Source organism: Pleurodeles waltl, chromosome 10, assembly GCF_031143425.1.
Source record: "Pleurodeles waltl isolate 20211129_DDA chromosome 10, aPleWal1.hap1.20221129, whole genome shotgun sequence".
Classification (NCBI taxonomy): domain Eukaryota; kingdom Metazoa; phylum Chordata; class Amphibia; order Caudata; family Salamandridae; genus Pleurodeles; species Pleurodeles waltl.
The window spans coordinates 246,890,214-246,908,052 of record NC_090449.1 but is presented as its reverse complement, the minus strand read 5'-3'; the positions used below and the strand labels follow the sequence as shown (position 1 = coordinate 246,908,052).

Sequence of the window (17,839 nt, the reverse complement as noted above, 5' to 3'; positions counted from 1 at the left end):
CTTTATGAAGCCTAGTGGGTTTGAAGAGCACTGGTACAATGTATTTCTATGGTGAAGTAGCTCTCTGCTACAGTGTTTTGGATCCTTTGGGGTTTACCGGTGTGGGAAAAACCTGTGTCTAGATACAGATCATTTGTTTAGTGTACATGAACTCTATAGGGTGATTAAGACTTTCCGTTATGGGTATATCCTTGATGATGAAAGATGGATTTAAGTGTTAGCACTCTGTATGAGACATTACTTGTTGCTTGATTCACATCAAGGATCAATGAGATGTTAACTCTTCCAAGTTAATCTTTGAAGGTAGAGGACCTATAACACGGCATCCCACAAGCATAAGTCCTCTTGCCCTTTCTGGTTATCATTTAGTACAGCACTTGCTCAAAGCCATTTGCTACAGGAGGGTCTGATGTGTGCGAAAGACTAAATTCCGGATCTGTATGTGCCTGGCATTGTCCTTTGGAGCTTAAATGCACTACAGCATTTTGGTAACTTTTGGGGTCTGAGTAACTGGGAGGATACAGGGATATCCCAACTAGGTGATGTTTTTAAAGGGGCCTACTGAGAACCTTTCTGGAACTGGGTGAGAAATATGGGCTTCCAAACAGGCACCTTTTGCTGCATAGGTCAATGTGGTTCCCAATACGCAGGACATGGATAGTTGGACGTGAGGGACTGCCCGCTAACAGAGCATTGCAATTAGTCTGCATGATAACAGGCAAATTAAAGCTGTACCACACAACTATGTACTCCCATATTATAACAGGCACAAGGGTCATTAGATCAACTTAAAGAAGAGAGTATTGGCGGGGTGCTAAAAGATACAGAGTTGGAACTTATACTTATTGACGCTTCCCAAATATCTTGAAATGTCAGATTTAAACATATTCACTTTAATTATTTACATAGGAATAGAGTGAGTTAATAAATGTTAACTTAATGTGCAGGTGCACTACCATAGGTGTAAGACAGTGGGTGCCAATTTCTAGCACAACACATGGAAATGCCTCACATTTAGGGATTATTAATCACTAGTTAGACACCTAGTCATCAGGGCCATGGATAGAAAAATCAAATGCACGATACAGGCATGTATATTGGACACTTTCCTATACCCACAGGAAAAGAAAACCACCAGCATGTTCACTAACCCGGCTTTCGTTTTAGGTAAGAGGAAGATAGTGGACTGGAAGAGTAAGTTATAGAAGCTGTATTTGTTTTCAAATGGCACCCTGAAGTTCTGAAATTTGGCCGAATGCAAGAGAACTCTTGTCCACATGATACAAAGAGTGGGCTTAGGAACCCCGAGTTTGTACAGGTATAGTTTGTCTGACTCACTAAGTTTAGGAGAGATGAGATTGAGTATTCACAATTGGACTAGAGGCTGAAAGCAAAGAGGGTAAGCCCTAGGCTGTTGGCGTGAAAGTTGAAATACTCTTTTAGAGCCTAGAACCATAAACAGGTAGACATCTAGAAATCATTCTGGCTGTGTCCAACACTCCTCCCTAACACTAACAGGTCTAAACATATACCAATATTATACCACTGTGACTGGAAACCTGAGAACGTCCAGTTGGGTACCAAACAAACTGTTTAGATTTTAGTTCACTTCTTTTATTGTTGTTAGGGATTTTTCTGCATCTGATTTTTTGATGGGTTCTTGTATGACATCCTATGATTTTAAGAGGAATAGTGACAAACAAATTAATATCACAAATACAGATACTGTAAACCTCCCATGAGGTATGTGATTGTAGGGATGATGGAGCAGGAAGCTGTTCAATCAGTATTTGTATAGCACATCTGTCAAACCTGAGGGTATCCGGGTGCTGGTAAATTTACAGGTATTAGTTGAAGAACCAGATCTTGAGTCTGTATCTAAAGTCCGCCAGGGAGGGAGCTGTTAGCAGGTGGAGGGACAAGTTGTTCCATGTCTTGGTAGCAATGTAGAAGGACTGACTCCCACTGAGGCTGCATCGGTTGCGTGGGATGTATGTGAGGCTCAATGCAGAGGAGCACAGGTGTCTGGTAGGTTCAAGGAAGTTTAAATGGTTGTCAAGGTAGGCCAGACCTTGATCATTTAAGGCTTTTTAGGCATGTGAGAAGATTAGATTGGCATCTCCTCTGGATGGGGAGCCAGTGGAGGTCCTGGAGGTGGGGGTTAATGTGGGGTCGTTTAGGAAGGTCGAGTATGAGTCTGGTTGTAGCGTTCTTTATGGTCTGGAGTCTCTTGAGGAGCTGTGTGGAGATGCTGGCGTAAAGAGTGTTGCCATAGTCTAGCCGACTGGTGATGAGGGCCTGCGTGATTTTCTCTCTGGTGTTGAGGGGGACCCATCTGAAGATTCTGCAGAGCATGCGGAGAGTGTGGAAACAAACGGAGGTGACTGCATTGATTTGGTGCTTTATGATGAGTCTGTCATTTATGATGCCGAGGTTGCGGGCAGGGTCTATGGGTGCGGGTCCAAGCTTGGAGGGCCCATAACTGTTGTGCCAAGTGGAGGTGTAATTCTGAAAAGATCAGTACTTCCATCTTGTTGAAGGTGAGCCTGAGGCAGTTGGTTCACATCCAGTTTGCGACACTGGTCATGGCGTTGCAGAAGTTTGTTCTGGTGGTAGAGGGGTCTTCGATGAGTGAAAGGATGAGTTGTGTGTCGTTTGCGTGGGATATGATGCTGAGTTTGTGAGTCTGTCAGTGTCTATGAGGGGAGTCATGTAAGTGTTGAGTAGTTTAGGGCTGAGGGATGATCCTTGGGGTACGCCACAGTTGATGATCTTTGGTTTGGAGGTGAAGGGTGGCAGATGGATTCTCTGTGTTCATCCCGTGAGGAAGGATGCGATCCGCTTGAGGGTGTTACTGTGGATGCCAGTGCTGTTTAGTCTGGTGATGAGGGTATGGTGAGATACAATGTCAAAAGCAGCTGATGAATCAAGGAGGTTCAGGGCTGAGGTCACACTGGGGTTGAGAAGGGATCGGATATTTTCAGTGGCTGCGATCAATGCTGTCTCTGTGCTGTGGTTAGTGCGGAAGCTAGATTGGGAAGCATTGAACATGTTGTTTTTTCTCCTGGTTTTCAGTCAGCTGGTGAATAATGACCTTCTCAAGGACTTGGGCGTGATACAGGAACAGTGAAATGGGGCTGTAATTTGTGAGTTCGCTGGGGATGCTTCAGGAGGAGTCTGACCGCGATGTGTTTCCATCTGTCAGGGAAGGCCACTGCGCTGATGGAGGCATTGAAGATGTTAGTGAGTTCTGCACTGATTTCCTTGGATCGAAGGTAGAAGAAGTGGGGGCAGGGATTAGTGGGTCCTCCTGAGTTGATGGAGGACATGATGGCTGAGGTGGTCTGCATAGTGAGCAGAGTCCATGTGATGATGGTGTGGCTTGTGTGTATTGATGTGTTGGCAGTGTTGACGTTGAAGCCAGACGGTTGGGGGTCGAAGTTGTAGATGTTGTTATCTTGCAGTGGAAGTAGTTCAACTGGGTGTTTCAGAGCTATTGTGAAGGATGAATGGTGTTCTCTGTGGCTTGATAGCAGGAGTATTCCCTGACTATGTTGCAGAGTTTCTTCATGTGCTTGGCACTTGATTTGATGTGGTTAATGAGAGCTGCTTTTTTGGTTTCTTTGATATGATGGTGGTATTTGTTTAGGGCTGTTTTGTTGTCAGTTTGGTCAGACAGATTTTTGATGGTGCGTCATTGCTTCTCTTGTTGTTCACAAGAGTGCTTGATGGTTCAGACTTCAAGGGTGTACCAGCTGGCTTGTCTTAAGTTTGTTTTGTCTGGCTTCATGGGTGTTACTGCGTCGGCGCATTTGGTGATCCAATCCGTGAAGTTCTGTACTGTCTGCTCTTGGTCTGATGCGGTTTTGGGCTGGTTGGTGTGGAGGTCTTGTGTCCACTGGGTCTCCGTCACCTTCTTCCAGCGGCGATGAGGGAAGGCTGCAGGGCTTGGCGGAAGTGCCTTGGGAGCTTTTGATGGTGAAGTGGACTGTGACGTGGTCAGTCCAGGTGAGTTTAGTGACATGGCTGTACTTGACTCTGTCGCTGGATGTGAAGATTGGGTCCAGTGTGTGTCTTGCAGTGTGTGTGGCTCAGTGGCCAGTTGGGTAAGGCTGACGTTGCTCATGCTTTCTAGGAGACTAGTGGAGTTGACATTGTCTGGGTCCTCGAGTTGGAAGTTGAGGTCACCGAGTAGTTTGTAGTGCTTGGAGTTGATAGCTATAGCAGCAATGAAGTTGGAGATGGTGTTGCAGAAGGTGGGTCGGGGTCCCGGGATTCTATAGGCATGGGTGCCTCTGCTAATTGTGTCTTGGCATCATTTAGGAGTTGGGTTGTTCCATGAGAGATGTGGGGTCGTCTACAGTGACATGCATCAGATAATTTCCTTGTGGATGATAGCGATGTCTCCTCTCGGTTTGTTTTGGCAGACTCGGTGTATCATCTTGTAGCTGTCTAGCGTTGCAGTGGTGATGTCAGGGTTCGAGGAGGGGTTAAGCCATGTCTCAGTGATGAAGATTGTGTTTGGGGAGAAGGTAGTGATGGTGTCCCAGATTTCTTGCTCGTTTGCAGAGGGATCAGGCATTGAGCAGAATGCACTGAAGTGGTTCCGTTGTATCAGTGGTCTTCTGGGTGGGCATGGAGGGGGTTCTTGTGTGGGCAGAAGGAGCTGTGTTTTAGGAGAAGTGGCAGAATTTGCATTACGTACTTGGCAATGTGCAGAATGAAGCTGACCTTATGTTTGTAAAACAATAAAATTAAGTTTTGAAAAAGAATCATTGAATTTCGCTTTGACTATGCTAACTCAATCTCCAGAAAAAAGAAGAAAAAAAATCTAACACCATCTTCAAGGTGCTGAGAATCCTGCAGCATGAGTGCTTTAAAAGACTTCCAAAGATATGATATATTGCCAGTATAGCGATCTGTTCCCCCGCTATCCATTCCGTAATATCATACACCTCAGATCATACTCCTTTCTGGTCAATAATTTTTCACCTTATCAACCCTCATTCTACTACAGATCAGTAAAACGGTTTGTGCATACCACCACTTGGACCGTAATGTGAAGTTGTGGAAACAATGTTTTTTTCCTAAGGCAGTGGCCAAATTGTGGAACTCTATCCCTGTAAATTTGCCGGCAGTAACATCTCCTGTGTTTTAGATGCCGACTGAAAACCTGGCTTCTTAATTAATATTTAAGTATCTTCTGGCCTTTGTCCCTGCTGGCAGTTAAGTTTTGGGGTTGTTTTTTCTGCGGTGCCAAGAGGCACCTGTGTATGAGCCCTAACATAATATAATATGTATTTGTAACATGCATGTTCCGCCAGAAGGGTATCTTGGTGCTGAATATCAGCTGTTTATTGTTGCTCAACTCAGTGATTTTTTTTATCAACCTAGGAAGCGTGAAATACTGAGTGAAAATATCAGATTTTTAACCTTTGATCAGGAAGTGAAACATTGAGCCTGCAATAGATGCATTAATCCAATGAGCCAACTGGCCTGACCTAACATTACATGAATGGTTGCATTATTAGGACCTCTATATTTCCTTTGTTAAAAGCAGGAACTGTTGTTTCCTGGACCAGATGATTGTAGTCTCTCCACTGTTCACATGTGTGACTCTCAGTTTTGGAACAGTTGAGTTGTAAGTGGTTGGTCAGCATCCAGTTCTCAGTGGGACAGACTGTGGTCTGCTCTGGAAATTTTTAGTTCTCCTGGGTTTGCCAGTTTTAGGACTACCTGCGGGTCATAGGTAGAGGACTAGTCAAAGGAAGTAACCAGTTTGTCGTATCGGTTCAATAGAAGTGGAGAGATAAACTTATCCTTGGGAGAACGCCAGAGTGAGTGGTGAAAAAGTTAACTTAACCAAGATAGAGAAGAAAATGCTGAAACTGCAATAGAGATGGGGGAGCCACACTCAAATACTTCCTGGAATGCCAGTGTTAGCCAGTGTTTGCTAGTCTTAGTTAGTAGAGTCTGGTGGCGAAAAGTGTGAAAGACATGCCATAGATTAGGCAGTAGTAGTATGCAACTCCATTTCTATCCACTGTCCTTTTTAGCTCATACTAAAGCAAGGAAAATTTAGTGCCACTTTCTAGGCAGAGTCTAGTTTGTTGCTCCGAGGAAAACACGTTCCGATTTAGGAAATCAGACCATTGGGACAAAACCTCCTTTCATTAAGTAGTTTTCATAAAAATGGGTCGTTGGAGATGAGTCAGTAGATAGCAGGGTCTGAAGTCTTGAGGTTCTGATGTAGGAATTTTTGCGATACAAAGGAAGGGGCCTATCATTACGCAGTTGTTAATGATCTTTCCTGCCACGGCATGTACTAAGGTCTTAAGTACAATATCTTTGGAGATTCATGCTTGGAAGCGCTGGGCATGTACATTTGTTTGAATTTGGGTTCTGTTTAAAAGGAACTATAATTTGTGTCTCCTATAAATATTAATATACAACAAAAAATAGTTAAGACAGAACCATGTATGGAATAAAGCTTATCAGTTTTGTGTGAGATGTGAGGATTCATGTATCAAAATGCTACAATCACTCTTTGATGTATCTCCAGTGCAGAGAGTACAAAGGATGCTCTTGCTTGGAAAGTAATTGGCTAATATATTTTGGACCTTCCAATGACCCAATAGGGTCTTTACACTGCTCTGTATGTTTTGGTATCCATATGGTGCCTACCTAGCTGTGGAGTGTGCATGGCGTGAGGAGAGAGGGATCAATTTAACAGTCAATATCTTCATGCATTTTTATATAGCACAAACATTACTTGAGGGTGTTATACCGCTTTCCAGTAAACTGATTATTAAAGAAGGTCCAAAATTGCATAATCCGAAGATGTTGATACAGTAGAGTATGAGCAGATCATTGCCTAAGACACACAGTTACAATATCCGAAGACGTAGGTGCATCAAAAATCTTGACTTATAACTGGCAGCAGTGATAAAATTTGCTTACAAGTTGTCCTCTGGTGCCACGTTCAGTATATGGTTTGAGATGAAGTAATGAGATAAATCTCAAGCCAATGATCTATGCTGAGACGAGCCAAAGAGTAAAAGAGAAGGGGTTATCTAAAATGTTGTCGACTTAACAAAGCGGGAGAAGGGTTTTGATTTAAGCTCAGTAACTGAAGGAGAGTCTCATAATAGACACAGCCTTGTTTGGGACATGAGCCCTCCTCCGTTCTTTGATTTTGTAGTGAAATTAGGTCACTTATGAATTGTTGACCCTGAGAGGGACGACTGTGATACGGGGTCTTCGAGGACAGACATGGTTTTCTCCCCTCTACTTCAGGAAAGTACCAGTCGAATTCAGCTGATGGAAACGTGTAAATCAGCTTGCCGTGGAACACGTCCGCTTTCTTTATCGTTTCCTTTACCGCTTCCCAAAATAAAATGGCTCCTTTTTGGATGTACAACTGTTTTCTGAGCAGTCCTGCTACATCTGAGTCCCGAAATATTTGTGGTTTGGGTGAACATGCGTCTTCCAAGCTTTATTATTTTACTGTACAGAAGAAGCTAATAAAAAGTTCAATTTTAGAAAATGATCTTCCTGCTTTGAAGCAAATACTGTGAACTCTAATGTGTACTCAAAAAGTGTTCCCACGTTGTGCTTGTTACCATGCAGGTAATGTTCACTTGAAATGATTGATAGCTATATACGCAAACAAATACAAATATACCTTGTTGTTTTTACTTAAGGCTCCCTAAAGTTGCTCTTTGGTTTCTTTGTTTTTGCAGGTCAGCATGTGTTTGCGTTTTACAAGATCAATATTTATATTTTGCGTATTATAGTTTCTTTAGACTGCTGCTGTCGTTCCCATACATAGTTTAGCTTCGTTAAATTGTAAGCAGTAAAACCATCATTTGCATTTACTTTTTGACAGTTTCACTTGTGGTGTTTTAATTTGAAACTGTGTTTAAAAGAGTTGTAGGTGTTCCTTACAATTTTTGGGGCTAGAATCAGGAAGTCGATATTTGAAATTCCGGTTCAGCTAGTCTGTACCATTGGCAACGCTCAGTTTATTTTTTCTGCTTCTATATTGAGAGCAGCGAGGAACAGTGAGATATAATGGGTGTGATAGTGTAGGTGTTGGCCCAGGCCTTATAACGTGTGATGCATGGAATGTTTTAAGAATGAAAATCCTGTCACTGACAGAAAAAAGTCATGCCCTTGGTTTTAAGCAGGGGTAAGCATGTTGCTACTTGTTGGGCTTTCTATGCAATGCCTTGTAGTAAAACGACCGTATTAAAATGTTTGTTGTGTAACATGAGTAAGCATGTATCTTTAATTATGACATGTGGCAACAAGGTAAAAATAGAAAAGATTTTTTAAGTACAGGGACTTTCCAAGCTAGTGGTAATGTTGCACCTCGCAGCGTTTTATTGTAGTATATACAGCTTATCATGCCTAAGTGGGGCACAGAAGCATTTGCCTATATGGCCTGAACGCTGAAGTGCTTGCCTACATGGCTGCATGCCCCACTGTATAGGTTGTGTGGTTGGGAGTGTGTTGTCTTGATACTATGTTGGAAGTGTCTCCATGTGTTGAAGGAGGGTACTGAGGTGTGTTTATCGTGTTATGGTACACAGCACTAGCAGTTTGTTGGATGATGAAGCGTGAGAGACAGGTGTGCAGTTTATGGTTTTCAGTAACCTGGCATCTTTCAGTATCTGTGCAGGTGGTCCCTTTAATATATTTCTGTTGACAGGGTTTTTACTTGGAATGATATACAGGCTCTTTTAATGGAAATGGACGATCTTACTTCCCAGTCCCATGCTCGACTCATCCAGAAAGTCCCATGCAACACATGCTACTCCACTCTTACCTCAACACATTCCATAGGATACATGCATGCCTTTACCGACCATCACACACTCCACTCCCTCCTTATAACCCAAGTCAACTTTGTTTCTTAACGTATTGTCATTCAGAAAACTCACGCTTTTCATGCTTTCATTGCTACCCTCATTTAATTGGCCTTCGTGCTACCTGTCGTTTCGTTATCCACTCCCAAAAGACTTAGAATACCTTTGAAGATTACCTGCCTTTCCTCAGACCACAAAACAACGAGATTGTATGCTCACACCTTTTCCTTTACTTTCTAGGAATCTTCTCATCTCCACATGGTTTGACATCATTTACATAGTTGTCACCTGGGTCACTGTTGGTACTTTGGGAAGTATTCACAGTTACTTTCAAAATCTTATCACATCGTCTTCTTTCCTTCACACAATGCACATGGCAGGTTCTCTCTTAATTTTGTTGTCTGAGTGTCCAAAGAAAGGACTAAGGTGTAGAATGCGTGGACATTTTAAGGGACAGATCTGGTCACAGCTACAGCAACACTCCTAGCCGTTGGTACTTACTCATTTTGCGCTAGCTAGACTCTGACTGCAGTTCTAGGATTGATTGATACTGGACGTCCTAAAAATCAGGAGGAAGGCCTTACCAAGATCAGAAATACAAGGTGTTCTACTGTTATTTTGGTTTGAAAGAGCTAAAAATATATTTTTACAGCCCTTAAAGGTAAGGACTTGATAATCAGAAAAATAGTAAAATAAGTTCTGATTATTGTGCTCGCTAGGTATCCTAAGTCATCACACTCTCTCTCTCTTTCTTTCTCTTACGCGCTCGCTAGAAAGAGGGAGAATTCACACTGTTGTACAAAGCTATTTTCAAATTGCTATTAGTGTACAATTTAGCTGAAACTTTGGGACTAACTCAATACCTGAATCTCATTTAATTACAGAATGTGTATCATGCACGATATGTCACTATACTGTCTCTGACGTGGGCACAGCAAGTAAGGATGGAAACTTGCTGGTGAGGAGTAGCACTAAGATAAAGTCCAGACAGGGCAGGATTGGCAGTTTATTTCATAGAGCATTTCCCCCAGGGTTGAAGACATTGGAAGCCGCGTTTCAGGGTTAAGGGTGACCATTTGTGTGTCCAGGGTTTATGGTAGCAGGCACAGCAGCGGCAAAATAAGAGAAGCTGCTTTGAACATTTTGACCAGGATGGTTTTGGTTCCCAGCACGGCCCTTTGTCCAATTCAGAGGAAGAAGGATCACGTTAAGAACTTTTCTAAGAAACTATGAGGTGGCGTCATTTATTCTAGAGTTTTGATGACAGCACAATGCATGTTTCTGCCCTCCACCAACAAGTTTGGAGGAAAAGAGGGTTTTGGTTGGTAGTGCAATAGTCCTGTCCGGACTGCATTGGTGATTGTTTTACAGAAATGGCATTGGTGACGCAGAGCCTAACTCCCTCACTTGTCTCACTCCAGTACCTTCTTACATAGCCTATGGTTACCCTGTAACCACCCTTTAAAGCAACCAACAACGCACAACCATCTTTTGTGGAATATAACTTGGCCGCTTTTATTTAAAGAAAACATGCATGATTGCCCATAAACATTATTAATCATTGTTATGGTGAGGCATCAGTTTCTATCGCATTAATCACTGATATCATAATCAGTTTTCCTTGTCACATCATCACAAGCTATTGCTGGTATCATAAATCAAAATCAAAATCGTTCACGTCGTGAATCAAGAGTAATAGTGATGCGGCTGATCTCCTATGATCAATACCTTGTAATACATCTTTCCTGCACAGAAATTAGGTTTCGCAAAAGCAGAGTTTTGTGGGTGTGCAGCTCTTCTCCTGTCGGATAGCACTTACACATGTTATCTTTTTCAAATATATTTGTGAACACTGCTCAATGTTTAGATTTAAGCATGGCCTAACCTAAATAAGGCTCAAATACTCTTGATGTGCACAATGTTCAAACCTACCTTTCAGATTAAAAAAATGGTTCAAATGTTACTTGCAAAACGAGGGACTGGCCTGTAATGTTACAGGGCTGATACTCATGTTCTATATTTTCACCAAATATGAGTGGTGAAAGCTTGCGCAGTTGGAACAAATTTTTAATTTGACTCTTAAGAGAAGGTGGAGCTGTTTAAGCACACTTCATAGCTCACTTACAAAACAGTTTGCTATGTCATCTAAATAGCCAAAATAGTTGCCTTGTTTGAGAGAAGGAAACATACCGATCTGCTTATCAGGCCCAAACTGTCACAATTGCCAGTTAGCCAGTTATAAAATTAAAACACTTCAGGGGAATCATGGCTGTAGATGGACTCCTTTCTACTCTGCCACCCATGGAATCCAATTTTGATTGCCTCAGCATCTCCAAAACTGTGACAACTGGACATTAATTTGTATGTTGTCATATAATCTGAAATAAAATATTTTGTTTGAGAGAACTCCCAAAGAAGATCTTGTGTGAATTTCTAGCACTGCTGCCACTAGGCAGTGCCATTTATAAACCATACCAAAGACAGTTCCCTTCAAAGAGAAGGATTTTGACTGTTGGGAGAGTGATATGACTGCATGGCTGTCCAATTAATGTTTGACTTGACCAATTCAAGAATGTACCACACAGTTTCCTTCTCAGCAAGTACCTGGCCCACAGATCGCATTGCAGTCCAAAAGGTTCATTCTAAAGTAGATCCTGAGAATCCTGTGAATAACAGGAAACTGCATTCTAAAGCATTGCATATCAAAGATAGGGCTCACAGTTCTGGAGGTCAGAAGTATGCAAAATCCAAAAACAGGAATACCGAAACCACAGGCAAAAAGAATTAATCCATTCCATTTTGGGTCACATCACGCTGAATTCTGATGTTTCAAGATAGTTATCCCCGTGCCCTTAATTAAGAAATCACCTATAGTTGGGGGCATTGTAATGCAAAAATTCTAATACAGTCCATCAGACCCATTAGGTAGTTTTCATTTCTCATATTCGCTCTTTACACATGCAAGCACTCGAATTATTCATACTCCACCTCTGTGTATTGCTGACAACCTAGACCATTAACTTGCTGAGACCTTTGTGGCTCTTTACAAAGCTGTTGTTCTGCAGCTATGATGCCACAGCAGATCATAATATTGTGAAAGAAGTGAGCTTGCTGGCTTATGAGAATGACAAACACACAGCCACAAATTCTTGGTGACGGGAGGAACTGCCTTGGGAAGCCAAGACACATTGATAGTGCAAGACATACCAGCCTGAGGCATGCCGTCTCAGCTCCTCAAAACAGAGCTGCATGTTGTGCTTCCCCAGCCTCCCACCCTCTCCTGTGTATCAGCCATGTCCTGGAGTGCCAGCCATCATACCAAAACTCCTCCTTCCATTCAGGGGAGATCTGTCATGACCCATTAGGCCACACTAATACTGCCTGATTCAGACAGGAAAATGGACTGTGTCCCATTAACTTGATGCTTCACATTAACTACCAAAACGCCCCTCTCCAACTGGAACTCATGAAACTAGCACCTCCTCAGTAAGACCACCTCGGTAACCGCTCATATGTCAAGACTATCAATTCTAATACACTTAAGTTGCCTTTTCCTTGATCCAGTTCGCACACCATGGTTACTGACTAATGGTTCTCGAGAGTCACAATAATACAGGAGTGCAGAACAGAGAATGGATATCCAAATATCTCCTATATACACATTCATTGTGTGTTTTTAGTAATTCATGAATATTCGTTGTTGAATTCCTTCACGGATCTGGATTTAGTCTCCGAATCTTTAGAAAGAACTCAGTCCCCAGACTCTGAATAGAGTTTTCTTTCACTGGACAAAAACATGCAAACATCAGCCCAACATGCTAGAAGCAATTACAACAAAATGCTGAATGGGACATCAAAAACTATTGGCCTGATTCACAAAGAAACTCTGTGAATACGTTATTTCTACTATCTAATTAACATACAGTAATCTTTTCACAAACATTTCAGTATGCACATCAGCTACATACGCATCTTTTTACAAACGTTTCAGTGTGTACATATGCAAAACCAGTACACTTTGGAAGAAAGTACCTGTAATGTATGCTATTCAAGAAATCTGACGTTATACCCAAACCATACACTCTGTGAATAATATATTTGCTCTGTAACTTACACATGTGTAGTGTTAAGAAATAGCACAGATTTATTTTCATTCTTGTTTATTTTGCAAATGAAAACGTTTTCCTTGATTTCTACTCTTTCCTACCCCCATCTAGTGAATTTCCGATTGATTAGTCCACTGTATCCCCTTGCAAGTGTATGATAGGGGCCTCAAGTATGCGATTTGACATTTTTCGAGGGAAGCCCCAAAGTCCAGTACTTTGCAGGTCTTAAAATTTGCATTGCATCTCTTTTAAAACTCCTTCAACACTCCCATAGTCCATGGTTACACCTCTTGGGAACTCGTCACCGTGCGTTTACAGATGATTAGTAATTGCAGTGGGCACTAAACATGCTAAATTAAACTTACATTTTACTCACACAGAATTAGATAACGCAGATTATACATACATTACTTAATTGTTCTTGCTTTGCAAATCATAAGGATGTTATGAAGCAATAAATTAAAAAAAAAAAAATCTTGAAGTCAGTCTGCCTAGAAAAAGCGCTGTGAATCTACCCTTCGTGTTCTGCGCCACCTCTCAACCACAGGAGGCGTTTCCTCTCCCTTGAGTCTGGAATTCCAGATGATGGAAGAATACGCTACGAAAAGGAAAAGCTGCCAGTTACTGGGAATCAGCTTTACACTTCTGCTGTTTTTTATGTAAAAGTTTATTGAAAAAAGCGCCCCTGGTATCTAACAAGAGTAATGTGACAAGCAGAGGATTACAAATGGTTTGGTTAAGTACACATAGTCCGCTCCCGTTTAAAAAGTTTATTTTATCTCACAGCACAAAGTAAATGCTAATAGCTAAGTCCTTAGTGCGCCTCTCGCTGTGGAAGAAGATAAGAAGTGGGGACCAAAGTAGGGAAGAAGACAGCTCTTTTAGCAATAAAACATATATTTGTTCTTTCTTTTTAGGGTCGAGCCTGCGTTGCATGCGCTCCGCATGCGTTTCGCAGTGAGACTCTTTTGTATTTAGAAAAGGGCTTGGTTCGTGGGCTTCCCTAATAAAATCTGCTTGCTTTCATTAGTCGAAAGCACACATATGTCATGCCTTTTCCGGTGGCTAGCCCTCCTCCAGCGCAGCGACCAAGTACAGAAAACATGCGAGGCTCGCTGTTTTCCTTCGGGCTCGTGGACTTTTTTTTCTCTAATTTACAAGCCCGATCTCGCTTGGCAGAAGTCGAGCGCTTTACATACTTGATTTCACTTTTTCGGGTTATGTACATAAATGCACTTTTGCCCGATAGGTGAAAAGTCGGGTTAGGAGTTTACAACACGATCAGCTCTAACATGAGCAAACGCGAGACCCAATGCATTGTAAATGCTTGTTCTAAAATGTAAGTATTGGCAGAGATACCAGAAAGATTGAACAATTGTTCATGCCCCTTTGCAGAACTCAAAAAAAGGCTTGGCTGCATTCCATTTCCATGAATGTGGCACATCCATACTGTCTCACTCTGGCCCGAAAGGGCATTGAGTCCCTTTAAATTAGTGCATCATAATACCAATAAAAACTAATTTCCCATCTGCCCCTCGTGAACCTCTGCAACTTCCGCAGCCATATTCCAAGGTGTGGAGTTTCATAAAATATCTACTTGTCTGTGGGACAGGTTGCTTCTTAAATCTACTTGTACTGTAAAAAAAATCGACTTGTCCCATTGGTGCCATGTAGTGTGGTGACAATTTATGGCAGTGAGTGTTTCTAAAGTGGAGCTTGAATATTAGCAATTGCAAGCCCTACAATAGCAGTTTCCTTATTTTGCCACTTTTCTGCAGATCCGCATACTGGGGCTGGAGGAAGCAGTAAGAAGTAGTTTAAGGGCTGGAATGCCTTTGAGTCTACACAAACCTAACTTGCATGCTTTAAGGAAAGGTTGGACATTCATGAAAGCCACTAATGCAAAGACATACCATGGGTGCATTTTTGTGACTTTCTTTTAACAATTGGGCCCCCAATTAGGGCATTTTGTTTTTATTAAAATTCTATTTCTCTCTCTATCCATCTATCGGCAGGCTTTACTGTGATTGACAGCATTCTGTTCTTCCACAAGGAGCATATTGACATGAAAAGTAGTTTTGTTCAGTGCCAGAACATACTGTGACAATGTGTGCTTTTTGAGGCCAAAATTTTTTTTTTGCTTTTTGCTAATGTTTGTTACAATGGTGAGACCCTGGCAGCTCCCACAACAATAAAGTGTTATATATGCCATGTCAAAACAAGACACACATTGACAAAACCAAAAGACTGATTATCAATGTCGGATCACTTGGCTTTGCCAGTGCTTGTTTATTTGTATGTTTCCCATAATCTTGTTGAAAATGGTTACACTGATTTTCCATTATTAATATTTTTTGGAAATACCAGCATGCATTGGTACATGATGACTCAATGAAATAGTACCTAACATTTCACAGTAATTCAGCAACAGTTTTATCGTACTTGCATTTTTTTCTGAACATTTCACTTTGAAAACAAAAATTAATCAGTCTTACTTAGAAACTTCTGAATCTTTTGCATCTAATTGGAGAACCTTCTGAGAGCATTATACTTAGCCTCATACACGTCTGTGTACACATGTTTTTACTGGAACCACTGTCATTAGTGCAGTGAGACCTTACAATGTTTATTAGAGTGCTCAACCTAATAATAAAGGCTTTGCATTACTGATCCACAAATACAAGTTTGAACAACATTAACATATGTACACAAATATTACCTCAACTACTGACCGTTGCCTTCCCTGTAAAGTGGCACCCAAAATGTTAGTGCTGCAGGGGGTTGAGCATACTTGTCCCAAGGATAAAATAAACATGATGTCCTTGACCCCAAACAGTATGCCTTAGGCTTTCGGCTACAGGGATTTCAGACCCCTTCATATTAGAGGCACAGTAGACCCAATGGCCTGACCTTACCATCTGCGCAGAGAAGGGAAACAAACTGTCACCAAGGACAAGGTGCCAGCATGATATCACATGCAAGAGGCTCTTTGTCAAGCCCATCAAGCAGTACTAAGCTCCACAACCCCCATTCCATAGCCATGGCACAGCCTTCTAGCTCCTTCACGTTGCCACCGACAACAAGCGAGGAAGCCCATTCGCTTGGTGCCCATTCACTACTGGAGCCTGCAGACCTTTCCAACCTTCCCCTCACTTTGCTATATTGTCTGCTGGTAAACTGCACTTCAGATGCTTGTGATTGAATTTTGTTTGCAGTGAGGCACTTTCTAGAGAGCACTTCTGTATAACCAAGGGAATTGGGATTGTGGCTTCTTTCAATGCTGAAGTGCATTTACTGCTAATTTTGTGGAAGTACCGCCACTGTGGATGCTGTAATCATGTCCCTCCCAGTCCTACTTGATGGACTGGGAATGGAGGCAATCCTGAGTTAAAAGCAAGTATAGTCATCCCTCAGCTGGAAAGTTCCTGTGCTCCTAAACAGAGTTTTTAAAAACTAAAGGAAGATTGAAAGTACCTCACCAAGTATTCAGAATCTCCCTCTACATTAACCATTGTTTTTTTTTTTTTTTTTTTATACACAGGACTGTGCTGGTCTCTGAGGCGAGCAAATGTGTGAAGAGATGAGGTACTTAATATATGAATACTAAGTAGACCATATTGGTTTGTAATATCTTTTGTTTTCACATTTATTTACACAACTTAATAAAGCCCATTAAAAACAATCCTGATTTCATTAAGCAGTCTCCATGGTCAACGGAGAATTTTCAAGTATGAGTTACAGTTAATTTTTTAGGTTGCGCTTAAGCATACAACTTCTTGTATACTTTTAAGTAAACTAAGTAAACTTCTTCTGTGGGCTTCCAGCAATTTCATTTGTTAGTTTGTGTCATTTAAAGCTCCTTGCTTACTAGTGGTCAGTAATGCCTCTTTGTCCCTCCTTCTTCTGTGTGGGAGCAGGAACTAACTGCTGTATAATTACGCTTTGTCCTATTTATATGGTGTGCCGGGGACTTTGTTTTTGCTTTGTAACCTGCTCCTCTTCAGGGAAGCTTCCCTTTATATTTGCAGAGCCTTATTCCTCTGAGCATAGCTGTAAACAAGGCTATAAATCAGGCTGTTATCTTGGTCACATTTGGTCTTTGTGGGCTCTCTGCACCCTCTCTCATCTTCCTGGCTCCCGCCCTTGCTTGGCTTGGATTTTCTTTACCAAGTATGCCTGCCTGTCTGCTTAGAGCAAGAGCGGAGGATCGCTTGTAATTACTTATAGCCTAGGCACCCAGCTGTACCATGGCTCCACAAACTTTGGAGACAGTGCCCACTTATACCTCATACTGGAATCCCAATCGCAGCTTCATCAGTGCACTGCATTTCACACACTCTAAGCCCTCAGCCGTGCCAGTTCCAGGAACCCCACACACACTGTCTGCCAGAGCACCTAAGTTCTTGCAGTCAGTACACTCTGCTGCTCAAGTACTGGGACCTCGGACGCAGCTCCATCAGTGCACCGCAGTTCACTCACTCCAAGCCCTCAGCAGTGCCAGGAATCCCAAACACGCTGTCTCCCAGAGCACCTCAGTTCTGGCAATCAGTACACTCTGCTGCTCCACTACTGGGACACATGGTGCAGCTCCATCAGTGCACCACAAGTTCACACATTCCAAGCCCTCAACTGTGCCAGGAACCCCATATACAGTGTCTGCCAGAGAACCTCAGTTCTTGTAGTCAGTACACTCTGCTGCTCCAGTACTGTGGCCTCGGGCAGAGCTCCATCTGTGCACCGCAGTTCCCACACTTCAAGCCCTCAGCTGTGCCAGTGCCGGAACCCAACATGCTGTCTGTCAGAGCACCTCAGTTCTTGCAGTTAGTACACTCTGCTGCTCCAGTACTGGGACCTCGGGCGCAG

The 17,839-nt window shown here is 42.3% G+C and overlaps 1 protein-coding gene across 2 annotated transcripts in view; it reads left to right on the top strand.

Annotated features, from left to right (window-relative positions):
- Nucleotides 1-17,839, top strand: part of LITAF (lipopolysaccharide induced TNF factor) — a 172,162-nt gene that overhangs the window by 71,341 nt on the left and 82,982 nt on the right. Inside the window, exon 2 of one of the 2 annotated variants that reach the window (XM_069210327.1) lies at nt 16,518-16,561. The exons of the other annotated variant lie outside the window; for it this stretch is intronic. The gene's annotated coding sequence lies outside the window, so the exon portion shown is untranslated. The remainder of the gene's footprint in view (nt 1-16,517; nt 16,562-17,839) is intronic. 2 annotated transcript variants of the gene reach the window in all.